At 34.3% G+C, this 13,590-nt stretch overlaps 4 non-coding genes across 4 annotated transcripts; all 4 read right to left on the minus strand.

Moving 5' to 3' along the window:
- Positions 1–1,035: 1,035 nt before the first annotated feature.
- On the minus strand, positions 1,036–1,118 carry LOC137827355 (small nucleolar RNA SNORD24). The gene has a single exon (XR_011083743.1). It is a non-coding gene; the product is annotated as a small nucleolar RNA SNORD24 (small nucleolar RNA).
- Positions 1,119–1,241: 123 nt separating this feature from the next.
- Positions 1,242–1,318, minus strand: LOC137827319 (small nucleolar RNA R12). The gene has a single exon (XR_011083709.1). It is a non-coding gene; the product is annotated as a small nucleolar RNA R12 (small nucleolar RNA).
- A 250-nt stretch (positions 1,319–1,568) lies between these two features.
- On the minus strand, positions 1,569–1,644 carry LOC137827318 (small nucleolar RNA R12). The gene has a single exon (XR_011083708.2). It is a non-coding gene; the product is annotated as a small nucleolar RNA R12 (small nucleolar RNA).
- A 331-nt stretch (positions 1,645–1,975) lies between these two features.
- On the minus strand, positions 1,976–2,075 carry LOC137827321 (small nucleolar RNA snoR1). Its single transcript, XR_011083711.1, has one exon. It is a non-coding gene; the product is annotated as a small nucleolar RNA snoR1 (small nucleolar RNA).
- Positions 2,076–13,590: the final 11,515 nt, after the last annotated feature.

Here is a 13,590-nt window from a genome sequence, read left to right on the forward strand (position 1 = left end):
CCACTCGTTGAGCAATCCCCACTCTAGATGAATTGTTAAAACTGATGTTGCCTGAAAAATTAGTCTCAACAGTCTCCTTCACAACCGACAATAGAACTTCAAACAGGCTACGTTAAAACGATACTGACGCAACAAGGCTGTGAAGCTATATAGCAGTGGTGCTTCGGGTAGACACTTTTCATTAGACTATAAGCTCAAGGACAAACCAGCGGTAGGCTGTAAAAGGGAATGTGGTTTAATGAACATCGAGATGGGATTGAAATTGAAAAGGTTCAAACCATAATTAAGCACATACACTATCAACTTGCTTCCCAAAATAAAATAAAATAAAAATCAACACATCTTACATCCCGAGAATCAAGATTCATAATGGTATGTCATTTTAATGGGTAGCAATAATTAGAGTGCAAAGTCATCAAGTTTCTTGATGATCATATCTGCATCCTACGGGACAACGTAGTAAATATTGGATAAAAGGAAAGGAAAAACTCTAATGCCTATTACAATAAGGTCCTCGTTCCACTCCCAATACGCAAGAACACAAATGCTTGAGGTGACCAAGATACTGACACAATCCGCATATTCATTACTTTATCTTCAATGGAAACGCAGCACAGCTTTGAAAAACAGCTCAACAAGGAATTAGACTTACAGAGAATCCAACATGTCCCAATAAACGGATTGTTCAAGGATAAAAATATTGGAAATATGCAGGTAATACGTAGGTACAACTACGTATAAAAATATTGGTCAGAATGTGATCGATAAAATATAGCTGCTTAACTTATATCCCACTGTTACGGAGAAACATACTGAAGGATGACATTTAGAAAAGCAACACAATACATTTAGCTTCAAGGGAACGAGTCATATGGGAACTAAACAAATCCACACAGACCAGATAGAGAAGCATTACGTATGTAAATGTTGCAGAAAAATAAAATCTTCCACAACACGGAAAAGGCAAAATATTAATTCAAAAAATTATAAGAAACATATCGTAAAACATTTAACATAGTGTGCAACAATAATGAAAGCCTCAGAGATCTTGGTGGATAATAATCATCAGATGGGCAATTCCCATCAAGAGTAGCAAATATCTTCTAGCATCACCGGCTATCATTAAGAATGAAATATTTCTCAAAATAAATTAAGTACATAATTAATAACAAACAAATACATAACATAGAATTGATAGAGGAAATCAAAATAAAAATGGAAAGCAAAGAGTATGAACATGATGTTGTCAGTAGTAGCTGGTTGTTAAATCACATAAAAATATCAGTGGGAATCCGTCTGATTTTATCATCATTCTACATCATACATTCAATACCCAAAAACAAATCTAGAAATAAAAAGTAAAAAACACAAAAAACCAATAATTCAGATTCTTAAATGGACGATTCGCATCACAAAATATCTTCTAGCATCACCAGCTATCATTAAGAATGAATTATCTCAAAATAATTAGTTATATAAATAACAAATAATTATATATAAATTCATAGGTATGACCAATAGATAGCATAAATCCAGTAAAAAATACAAAGCAATGAATACGAATATGATGTTGTCAGTAGTAGCTGGTTGTTAAATCACATAAAAAATCAGTGGGAATCCGTCTGATTTTATCATCATTCAACATCATATATTCACGACACAAACGAATCTAGAAAACCAATTTCAAATAAATAAAATAACCAATCATTCAAATTCTCAAAATAAATTTACCTATCTTGTCACCGAGATATCCTATCAAGAAAAAAGGATACTCGGAGCTAAAGATAGACAACACGTATATTAAAGACATACATGCTGGTTAAAATAACGTTAATATAGCCTAACGATAGATTCATTGACATACCAGATCGACGTACAAAGAATTGCAATATTAGGCAGGAACCTCAAATTGAAGGGAATGAAATTAAAGAAACAATTGAAATAGCGAAAGAAGATCGCAACCCTAGTTTGTTTGGACTCAGAGAGTTGCTTTCTGTGCTCAAAGACGAATCCTTTTGCAAAGATCCATCTCATACAAGAGGTGTCAGAATATTCAAGCACTCTTCATCTTCGCCCAACCAAACACCAGCGAGAAACACAACAACATTAAAAATTAAGAATAAGGCAAAAGCTGCAGAAGGAAGGAGATGCAGTGGAAACTAGGGAGATTCTTGAAAGAGGATTCAGTTAGGGTTCATGGAATGAGGGAAGGGATTGCCGTATTTATAGGCCTATTGTTAGGGTTTCCGTTTGTTTTCTTGCTGTGTTAATGTATGGGCTTTAGCGGGCCGGGTCGAAAACGATCACTGGTGTGAGCCTTTTTAAAACTTCATGTACACTATTCATTTAAGATACTTTGAATATATTTTTAAATGGTTTTATTACTTTTAAAAGATAAAATACATGCAAAATATTTAGAATATTACTTTTAACTTTTATAAATATTTAATATATAATTAGTTTCTAAATTTAGTAAAAGCAACGTGGTTTAGTTATTTATATATGACTGGAAAACGAATTTACAATTTATATTTTGTTTTGCAAAAATATATGTTAACACATGAGTATTGTTTTGTCTATCTATCTATAAAAAATCACTGCATGAAAAGGTGTCACGTGACATTACTATATTAGTTTTTTTATCATCTAAATTTCATTAAATTCGTATGATTATATGATATAATTATAGCAATCAAAGTGATTACAATTATTATATATTTTGATAAAATAAATCAATCAATAATTAAATCATACATGAATTAAGTAATATATTTGTATATTTAATAATAATGATAAAATTTAATTCTATACCTAATTATTATTTTATAATTGAGTGATATTGCATGAAATGCTTTCTATAATTCCTAATTAATAAAAATACATAATTATATTAATTAAAGTAATATTTTAGAGAAATATTTATTATTTGTGTGACACCTCTATTTGTTTCATTAATTTTCTATTTATTTTCGAATACTTTAAAATAAAGTTTGTTGAAATAATTTTATCTTAGAGTGATCCACCATGTTTAAATCTTGAAAACTATTGTAGATGTAAAATTCACCATTTATTTTTCATACAATTTGAACAACAGGTATCCAATAAAGTTTATAAAAAAATCAAATTAATTGTTATAAGAGATTATAAATTCAAAGAGACATGAGATTTACAAAGAAAATAACATTATACATTGTATTAATATGGGTAAAAAGTTAACAATTTTCTTTAATGAATAAAATCAAAATCAAAATAAATAAATAAATAAAAGATGAAAGAGAGTAATAGTAGTCAAAATGTTAGAAGCCCTTCTCCGGCTCCTTAATGGACTTTAACTCTCCTGGACTAAGGATTATTATATCACACTTTTAGGGACTTTTCTTCGTGGACGTTCATAATTCTTGTAATTTTAAAAATATTTTTTTGCAAATATTTTTAAGTCAATGGTTGTTGGAGGTGAATTTAGGTTACTTGCGAAGATTTTGGTGTTCGTTGAGTTGGTGGCTAGGTGTAGTAGTGGTTTGTGGGGAAAGTTGTTGTGTTTGTTCATTTGGTTGATAGTTGCCTGGTGGTATGTGGTAGATTGTGGCGGTTTGTGGTATTTTTTTTTATTTTTTTTATATTGTGGTGGTTTTTTTCAGTGGTTGGGAGAGGTTGTTTTTGTTGGTGAGATTATTGATTTTGTTTGCGGAAAGGTGTTTTTTTTAATTGTATAATTCGTTTAATTTTTAGATTATAGAAACCTAAATATAATGTATTTTCTTTGTTATATTTTGGATTATATAATTTGAAAATTAAAGTTATATTCTAGATCGTACAATTTATAATTTATAAGGTATTAAGCATTTTAATTGGACGGTCTAAAAGATTATAATCCGAATTTTACAATTCAGAATATAAAGTTATATACTAGATTGTACAATTTGGAATATAAATTTATATTTCGGATTTATAGTTTGGAAGGTATTTATGGATTCTCGTATACCTTCTAAATTGTACAATTAATATATTTTGAAGTGTACTAGTAGGGGTCGGACGATTCGGTAAAACCCAGTATCGGAGGCTGCCCGACTAGCCAGTATAAAAACCTTAAGGTAAAAGGGGATACACGAAAAATCAAGTAATTTCATTTTTATGATTATACACATTAAATGTGTTTCATCAATGATATAGCTCATTACAAATTGTATAAATAAACACATTAGACAAACCAAAGGTACGTCTTTATTACAACTTTAACATCACCTAAATATTGAATACTCACTTGAGCATTGAAGAACTTTCTGCATGTTCACTCCCGACCGAGAGCCGAAGCCTAAACACGAGAAGAAGATGAGGAAGGAAAGCATGACCAAGGAAGAAGAATCAGTTGTCCAGTTGGTAGTAGGTACTGTCGAGGCCCCTTATGAGTATAATTAGTGCCCAGCGTGGGACCAAGAGCCTAGCAGATGTCAAGCAAATGATATCAACAAGAAACATAATTAACGATAAGATGACTTAAGTCGAGCATATGGCTTTGCTCTTATCCCTATAAAGGGGCATGGTCGAGATAAGGCAGAAGAAAAAGGAGGAGATACGCGTCCTCTAAAGGGAGAACGGAGAAATGAAGCGGTAGCTGATCACAAACAACTCAATTGAGAAGCAAAAGAGTGAGACTAAGGGTACTCAACAAAAGAATCCAAAGGAACCATCAATCATGACCCGATCGACTAAGAACAAAAGTCAGAACAATGAGTTATGAATCAATCAATTCGCTCGCACGTTAGACACTATGGGTGGACCCAAAAGACACCCTTTTATCAATAGGATCATGGGGGCACAACTACCACCAACCTGGAAGGGACTGAACATGGATTTGTATGACAAAACCACAAATCCGAATGAGCACATGGATATCTACACCACTCATATGAACTTATTTACATTAGACGACTCATTTTTATGTTGAGTGTTCCCTACATCAATGAAGGGATGAGCCCTTTGCTGGTTTACGAGGCTTTGAAACCTTAACGTTTATGTTTGGGACACAGTTTGCAACTAGTCACCCACATCACTTAACCTTTATAGCACTCGTGAATGTACGCCAAGATAAAGGAGAATCACCCCATCACCTTCACAGATGGGGATGATCGATTCGACACAGGGTGACCCTATGGCCATTATAGTGGACAACGACAGTTTGCAAACATTTGTTGATCAGGGAAGTTCAGTAGACAAACTCTATAGGAAAACATTAAAAAATGATGAGCATACAAAAGGCAAAAATACAGTTGTACGATGACGAAATCATTGGTTTTTCTAACAAATAGGTGGACACACGATGATAGATAGATCTCTACCACCACATTCAGGGAGGGAAAAAATCTGAGTTGGATTATCAATATAAGATATCTAATAGTTCAAGCAAATACCTCATATAACATTTTTTTGGGAAAACCATTTGTCAACTGATGAGAATAAAAAAAATGCTATTAATAGGAGGAATGAACAAGGGCCAAAACATTTAAAGTTCTTTTTATTAGTCTTTTCAAAAGATGAGGCCCAAGCCCAAGAAGCCCAACCCATGAGGAGTAAGGCCAAACATTAATAAATGAGCATCAATGGATGTCTCTTTTTGTAATTACTTTTGTGTATTTTTTAGTAGAACTTTAAAAGGAAGGTGTAGATATTAAATAAGGGGTGCTAATGTACAAAACAAAGTCACACCTTCCATGTGACATAAAAGAGTAGGTGTAGATATAGTTTTAAGAGGTGCCAAAGTAGGAAAGCAAGTCACACTTCTCATGTGACTTGTTTTTGGCTCTGATTTTGAATAGTCTAGTTTTTGAATTGTGCCTTTTCATTTCCAACCCTCTTCTACTATAAATAGAGAGGCCATGCTCTTGTAACTTCAGAATTTAGAAATTGAAGAAAGGAAACTCTACTCAAATTGAGAGAGATTTGATCTCCTTCACTAAGTCTTATCTTGTGAGCTTTGGAGGGCTTCAAGTGGCGGCAACTAGCACTCATCTTGGATCTTTCACCATCCAAGTGGCGTGTCCATCTCCTTCAAGTCTTCATCCAAATAAGTTCTTTCTTCATTCCATTTCCATTTCCATTTTGAATCTTGTTTTAGCAATTCCAATCGGTAGTTTGTGTTTTTAGGTGTTGTTCTTTAAATTCCACTGAATATTCTTGTTAATCTTATGTTCTACTTTCAATTCTGCACTTGTAGCTTAATTTGATTTTGTATTTGTATCTCCAATTCCTTGTGTTGTTTCGGTTCATTGTGGAATGACACTCAATCTAGAGTTTGGTTCATCTATTAGAAGGCTTTGTACTTCAATGATGATTCCTTAAGTTCCTCCACTTATTCCTAATTGTTTGTCCTTGTTTTCAACTCTTATTTGTCGTCTTTCTTCACATATATTGTAGTGTTCATATGCTGAAAATTGTCTATGCTTGATTCAACTCACATCATGTGGTATCTAGAGCTATGGTTGTGTTCAAATTTTTTTTTGAGTTGATTGACACTTTAATTCTATTTTTTGTGTTAGCTATTCTGTTTTTGCTTTCTTTAAGTCTTTCTTGTTGTTTTTAATTGGTACAATTCATTGTGTTTGAGTCAATTTTCTTTTTGAATTCATATATGTTTTGTCATGCCTTGTTTCTCTTATAATGTCATCACTTCTTTGTAGTACTTTTTTTTGATAATTTTGGTTGCTTGATTTTTCCTTGAGTGCAGTTTTTTTTTCTGTTTTTTGATCCTTTGGTGCATTTTATTTTTATTTTTGAGTTCATGCTTGTGTATTAGTTCTATACATCAATTTTTTTGTGTCTTTGAAGTTTCTTAGTTCTGTTTTTTAGTTCCAGCATAGGTTTCTCTGTTTTCCAGTTTTTGTGCTGACTGGAATTGCTTATGAAAATTAATTTTGTGGGAGAAAAATTATGAAACTCCGGATTTTAGTAGTTTGAAGTGTTATAAAAGAGTGAAAAAAAAGAAGTGTATCAAAATTCAAAGTACAAAAAAAATGATAAATCAAATACGTATATAGTGCAATTCTGGCGCGGGAAAAACAAAGCCATATTTTCAACACCACACTTGCCCATGAAGTTCCCATTGGCCTTCGGCTATATCATTATGGTACACGTGGACCAGAAAGTGGCAAGGGAGTGTTAAGCGACTAACTTAAAGGTGGAACGAACAAATAGAGAGCAATCCCGAGAACCCATTGCTCTGAGGATGGAGCATACGGTCGCCGTTGTGGACATTGATCCCAAGATGAATGACATCTGGTTAGAGTTAGGGGAAGACCTCAAAATTGTCCCATTGTAAGATGTCGAACACTCCCATTGGCATGGGAATGTCGTTGTCTGCAAACGGTGGTACCATCATAAGCCAGACGCTAGTAAATAATGTTGATCTCTTTGCTTGGACCGCATTCGACATGCCTCGGGTGAGCCCCACAAAGGTTATCGGTGAAAAAAGAGGCTCGAACAGTAGTCCAAAAAAAGAGGAAAATGGGTGAAAAAAAAAGTAATGTGGCAAAAGCTAGGGTATTCGTGAAGCATAGTACACCACTTGGTTAGTCAATGTGGTGATGGTGAAGAAGGTGAATGGGAAGTGGAGGATATGCATAGATTATACAGATTTGAACAAAGCTTACCCTAAGGACGTTTACTTGTCGTCGAACATTGATCGCTTGGTAGACGGTGCGTCCGACCACCGTGTGTTAAGTTTCTTAGATGCGTATTCCGGGTATAATCAAATTTGAATGCACTGAAAGGACAAGGAAAAGATATATTTATGACTTACTACGCTAACTTCTATTATGAAGTAATGCCATTTCGTTTGAAAAATGTTAGGGCCACATAACAAAGGTTGATGGATAAATTTTTTAAAGGGATGCTCTGCTGGATTGTCAAGGTATACATTGATGACATCATGGTCAAATTTGATTCATGTGTATAACTTGTAGAGGACTTGCAAAAAGTCTTCAAGGCATTGAGAAATCATGGAATGAGATTGAACCCGAAAAAATGTGCGCTCGAGGTTGAATGGGTAAATTCTTAGGATTCATGCTAACACACTGTGGCATCGAAGCCAATCCAGGAAAATGCAAAGCACTCATAGAAATGAGGAGCTCCCTAAATATAAAATAGGTACAAAAACTGATCGGTCGATTAACGACATTATCCATATTTGTTCCACAACTTGTTGAAAAAACCAAACCGATTGTCCAGCTACTGAGGAAGGCCGCCAAGTTCAATTGGAACCCGTAAGATGAAGAAATACTTTTTTAACTAAAAAATTTCCTTGTAGCACCCCTGGTAATACAAAAACTGAATCCCTAACGACAAATCATTGTGTACTTGTTAGTATCAGACAAAGCTATTTGTGTTACACTTGTTTAAGATGTAGATAAAAAGGAACGACCAATATACTTCATTAGCCAAATCTTACATGGTGTCGAGACTAGATATCAAATGATAGAAAATGTCGACTTGGCACTCGTAATCACCGTTCGATGAATAGAGATGTATTTCCAAAATCACAAGTTAATTGTGAGATCGAACTACCCCATCATGAAAATCTTGGCTAAACTTGACTTAGTCAGGCAAATGATTGGATGATCAATTGATTTTTCATAGTTTGGTATATGGTATGAGATGAGGGGGGCAATCGAGTCACAATGTTTGACTAATTTCTCGACAAAATTAAGCCTTAAACCCAATGATGAAGACATATAATGGACTTTACACGTGGACGGATAGTCCAATACAAAATCATGCGGAGCAGGAGTAATCTTGAAGGGTCGGGTAGCCTTTGTTTGGTGCAATCCCTGAAGTTTGATTTTAAAACTTCCAATAACCAGGCCAAATACGAAGCCATACTAGCAGGCTTGACATTGGCATATGAAATGGGAGCTTGCAAAGTATAATGTAGAAACAATTCTAAACTAGTGGTCGAACAAGTGAAGGGAGAATTTGAGGTAAAAAGCCTCTTTTATAAAGATACTATCACCTAGTATCTGGGGCAATATCTAAATTTGACTCTGTCTACGTCGAACAAAAAAGGTGGGAAAATAACACTAGAGTCGACTTTTTATCAAGACTTTCCACCACCAAGAAAAAAGGTATTCATTGGTTGGCTATATATGTTGTCCTCAAAAACCCAAATATCAGTCAAGATGAATGCATGACCGTAACCAGGAGGAAACCGGATGACACACATTCAACGTTTCCTAGAAAGCGGGGAATGTGAAGAGAAAGAAGAAAAAATGATGAGAGAAAAAAGTGCGAGGTTCGTCTTTATAGGAAGATATCTATATCGAAGGGGGTATGCATGGCCTTTATTGAAATGCATCTCCAAAGACGAGGTTGTTTACATCATGGATGAAATCCATGAAGGGGTATGCAACATCCACTAGGCTGCACAAATGATGACAACAAAGGGCTTCGGGTCGATAATTACTGGTCGTTCGTACAAAGTGATTGTACAAAGTATGTGAAAAAGTGCTTAAAGTGCCAAGAGTACGATGCCTTATCTCATATGAAGCCCGAAAGCTTACATCATATCTTATCCTCGTGGTCGTTCGCCATATGGGGAATGGATATCATTGGCCTTTTCAGTCTAGGAAAGGAATAATGCAATTTCTTCTGGTGGGAGTTGATTACTTTACAAAGTGGATCTAGGTCGAATCTCTCGTAGCAATCTCAGCCAAAACCATACAAAACTTTGTTTGGAAAAATATCATATGCTGGTTTGACATCTCCCACATAGTTATCACAGACAACGGTTGACAATTTATCGACCGAGGACTGGCAGATATCTACAAGGAACTTAGTATCAAACATATTATCATTTCAGTAGAACATCCCCAGACCAATGGGCAGGCCAAGGCAGCAAACAAAGTCATATTAAATGAGTTAAAAAAGCGACTCAACACTACAAAGGGCAAGTGGACCGAAGAGTTGATAGAAGTCTTATGGGCATATCGATGCACTCCACAAAAAACACACATGAAACTTAATGGAGGACCATCGAACACCATCCGTACAGGACCTTTGACTCGTGCCCTGACCAGAAGAATACAAAAAGGAGACATTAGTCTGAAGACTCTTCTCATGTGCTCCATTATGAATTCTAGTCATGCATAAAATGTAAATAGTAGAATACTCATGTATAAGTACTACATTTTGATTTCTTTTCAAGAGTACTTTGTAGATGAAACAAAGACACTCTAGAAACCCTAACTTGTCACACAAGTAAGGATCTTTAGAGCATCTCAAAGAGGACATACACGACCTCCTTAAGTCACCACAACTCACCCTCCTTAAGGAGTAAGCTACCCTCACTTTCCTCATCTATAAATACCTTAAACAAAGCTCATGTATTTAGATTTGCCATTCTTGAATGAAGAATTCATATTTCAAACCTCATTCTCTTCCAAATTTCCCTTGTTAAAGAGCTTAATTGACCTAGTAAACCTAAGGAAAGTTGGCCACACCTCTTTCCCTTCATTGCACCTCCAATTCCATTCAAAAACTCACATTTTCTCTCAACTTCAATGCACTTTTTGATGTGAGTTGACTTTAGGATTGTTCATTTAGGTGACACTTTAGATTTATGATTGAGATTTTAAGGCAATTAAGAGAGAAAACCTAAGAAAAATCCCCACTGGACATTAACTTAACCAAGTGGTTAAGTAGATGTGAAGGTTCATTTCACAAAGACAAAAGGAAAATACAATTATAAGGTGAAGATGATCACAAGATATGGTGCGAATTTAAACAATGAAAGCAATAGCAAAAGAAAATGACCAAATAGAAACAAGGAAGCAAAACAAGAACATATTTATGAATTGAATGGAATGACAATGGAAGGAAAAGATGAAGGAAAAGGAAGCTTTGGTTGTTTCGTGATTTCAACCGATTGTGTCTTTGAAAATCCTAACAGAATTCAGTTGATTTTCTGGAAATCAACTAAAACAACTTTGTGCTTTGCTTTCCTTAGTTTCTTTCTTTGTGATTCTTCATTGACTTTCATTATACCTTCAAAGTTTTCGAAAATATTTTATAAACAATTCACCCCCCTCTTATTTAAGGCCATATAATCTAACAAAACTTATGGTGTCCTTAGTCATCTACTTGTCGAGTTGGTTTGTATAAAAAACTAACCATAAACTTTTTTCCTTTATACATGAAAGTGATTTTATTAGAACAACCATGGTAATCAAATTCGCCAAGTTGTTCTAACAAAATATTAAAAGCTTCTAAAGACACAATATTATTTAAAATATTTTTAGCATAGTGTGATAAAGAAGTTTTGACTTTCACTTGTTGACTCACAATAAGATCCCCATCATTTTGAATCAAATAAAGTTTATAAGATAAAAAAAAGGGACATCTAAGTTGAAGTTTAACATTTCAATTAACCTAGTATTATCCACAATGAGAGAACTGTTAGAATTGTAGACCTAAACCAACGGGGGGGGTGAATTTTTTTTAAACGTTTTTCGCAAACTTTGAAGGTATAGAGAAAGACAGTGAAGAACCAAAGCCAAAGGAATGAAAATGCACAAATCACAAAACTGTTTTAGTTGATTTCCAAAAAATCAACGAATTATTTTTGTGATTCAACCGGTTGTTTTTATCAGCAGTTTATAAAAAAAAACTCAAAATAGATATAATTGAGATTAGGGAAAGTGAGAATCATACAAACAGATTTATACTAGTTCACTCTTACACCAAGAGCTACATCCAGTCCCCAGAAACCACTGGGTATTCCATTATGCAATCAACCACAAATTACAATCACACACACACACACCAAAGAAGTGATCTTGAATCCCTCAAGAACTACAACACACCACATATCAGAACACCCTTTGACTCTTTGAAACATAGTTCTTTACAGAAATACAAATTAAGAGAGAATAAGGAAAGATCACACCTGATACAGAGTCAATCACAAAAGATTACATAACAATCTTATTCCACTCTTAGCAATTTCAAGCAAAGCTTGATGTAAATCTTGAAGAAAACTGTTTTCACAAGATCAATCTCAGATTATTACTACCAAGAGCGTAAAACAAACTATTTAAACTCCAAAATGCAGTTAAAAGCATTTAATGAAGGAGCCAAAATCGTTTTGAATCAATTAAAACAGATTTACCCAACTTAACAAATTTTGTTAAGAGTTTTCAAAAAACAATCGGTTGAATTATCGAAACAACAGATTGAATTGGTTTGACAACAAGAAAACCAATTTCAAGCTTTGTCAAAACCTGTTTCAAAAACCACTAAGTGTCAAACAACTGATTGAAACGATAAAACAACTGGTTGTTTTTCCACTTCTTTACAAAACACTTTTTTTCAAAAGGATTTGATTTAAACCAACTTTGAATCCTAACTAAGAGCAGATTTACAAATTCAAACTACTCAGAACTCACACACACAAGCTACATCCAACCTTCAAGCAATCCATAGAGAATTGTAGACATTAAAGCTCTTGTTCAACAATCTCCCCCTATTTGATGAAGATAAATCCCTGGTTTGCTTGTGTTGTTCTGTTTGAATTTGATGATACTTGCAAAACAACTAAAATATGCAGTACCAAAGAGTAATCATGTCTAGATTCTCTTGCATCACTAAACCAGTTTTCACTATGTGGTTTTCACAAAGAAAATCAACAAATTCAGTATGAAAACTAATGTAAGTGAGATGCAAAATCAGAGTTTCTACACAGCTTTAAACCAGCAGATAAACCAGTTATAACAATAAACCAACATACACACCAAATTCAAACCAGATAAACTGCAGCAGTACAACATTGAAAATCAGATTATTCTCCCCCTATTTGTCTTCACAATATAGAGTAAGAAAAGGGATAAAAATAGAATTCAAGAAACTCATTTATTAAGAAGAAAACTAGAAAACCGGCGTGTGTGGCAACACCATTGTAGCAACAAATCTGTGATACCATATCAAAATTGCAACAAAAATCTATAGTGTATTAGAGCTATGGCAGCAATAGAATTAACACACCATAGAGCCCATAAATTACAAAAAAGAAACCACATTTGTTCCCCCTTCTTTTCTTCATTCAACAATTCTCTTTTAAGATAACATTCAATATCTCAGACCTTTTCCTTTGATCTGGAATATCAATTTCAAATGCTTGAGGAAGACGTCAAATTGCTTCATCAAGTTCCAAAAAGTTGTTAACTTCATCAATGATGATGGCAAGCATGAGTTTATGAGCTAGACTAAATATGGCAGACACAAGTTTGGGCATCTCCAAACCACTTGCTCATCAAGTTTTGATGAGAATAAAAAATACATGAAGATGACCAAGGATGCTATATTTGAAGGGTCATCTCAATAAGCATTTAAAGATGTCATCAATAGGAGGAATGGTCAAGGACCACAACACTTGAAGTTCTTCCTATTAGTGTTCTTAATATAGGAGTAGCCTTAGGAAAATGCCAAAAGAGGAAAACCAAAAGATACCTCTCATTGTAAGGCATTATAGGCTCATTTTTTAGGAAAAGTTGGAAGAAGTGACTCTTACTACTCCTTTCTCTCTTAGGCGCTAGAAGGAGCTAGAAG

The sequence above is a fragment of the Phaseolus vulgaris genome, chromosome 8, assembly GCF_051622355.1.
Source record: "Phaseolus vulgaris cultivar YP4 chromosome 8, ASM5162235v1, whole genome shotgun sequence".
Lineage (NCBI taxonomy): Eukaryota > Viridiplantae > Streptophyta > Magnoliopsida > Fabales > Fabaceae > Phaseolus > Phaseolus vulgaris.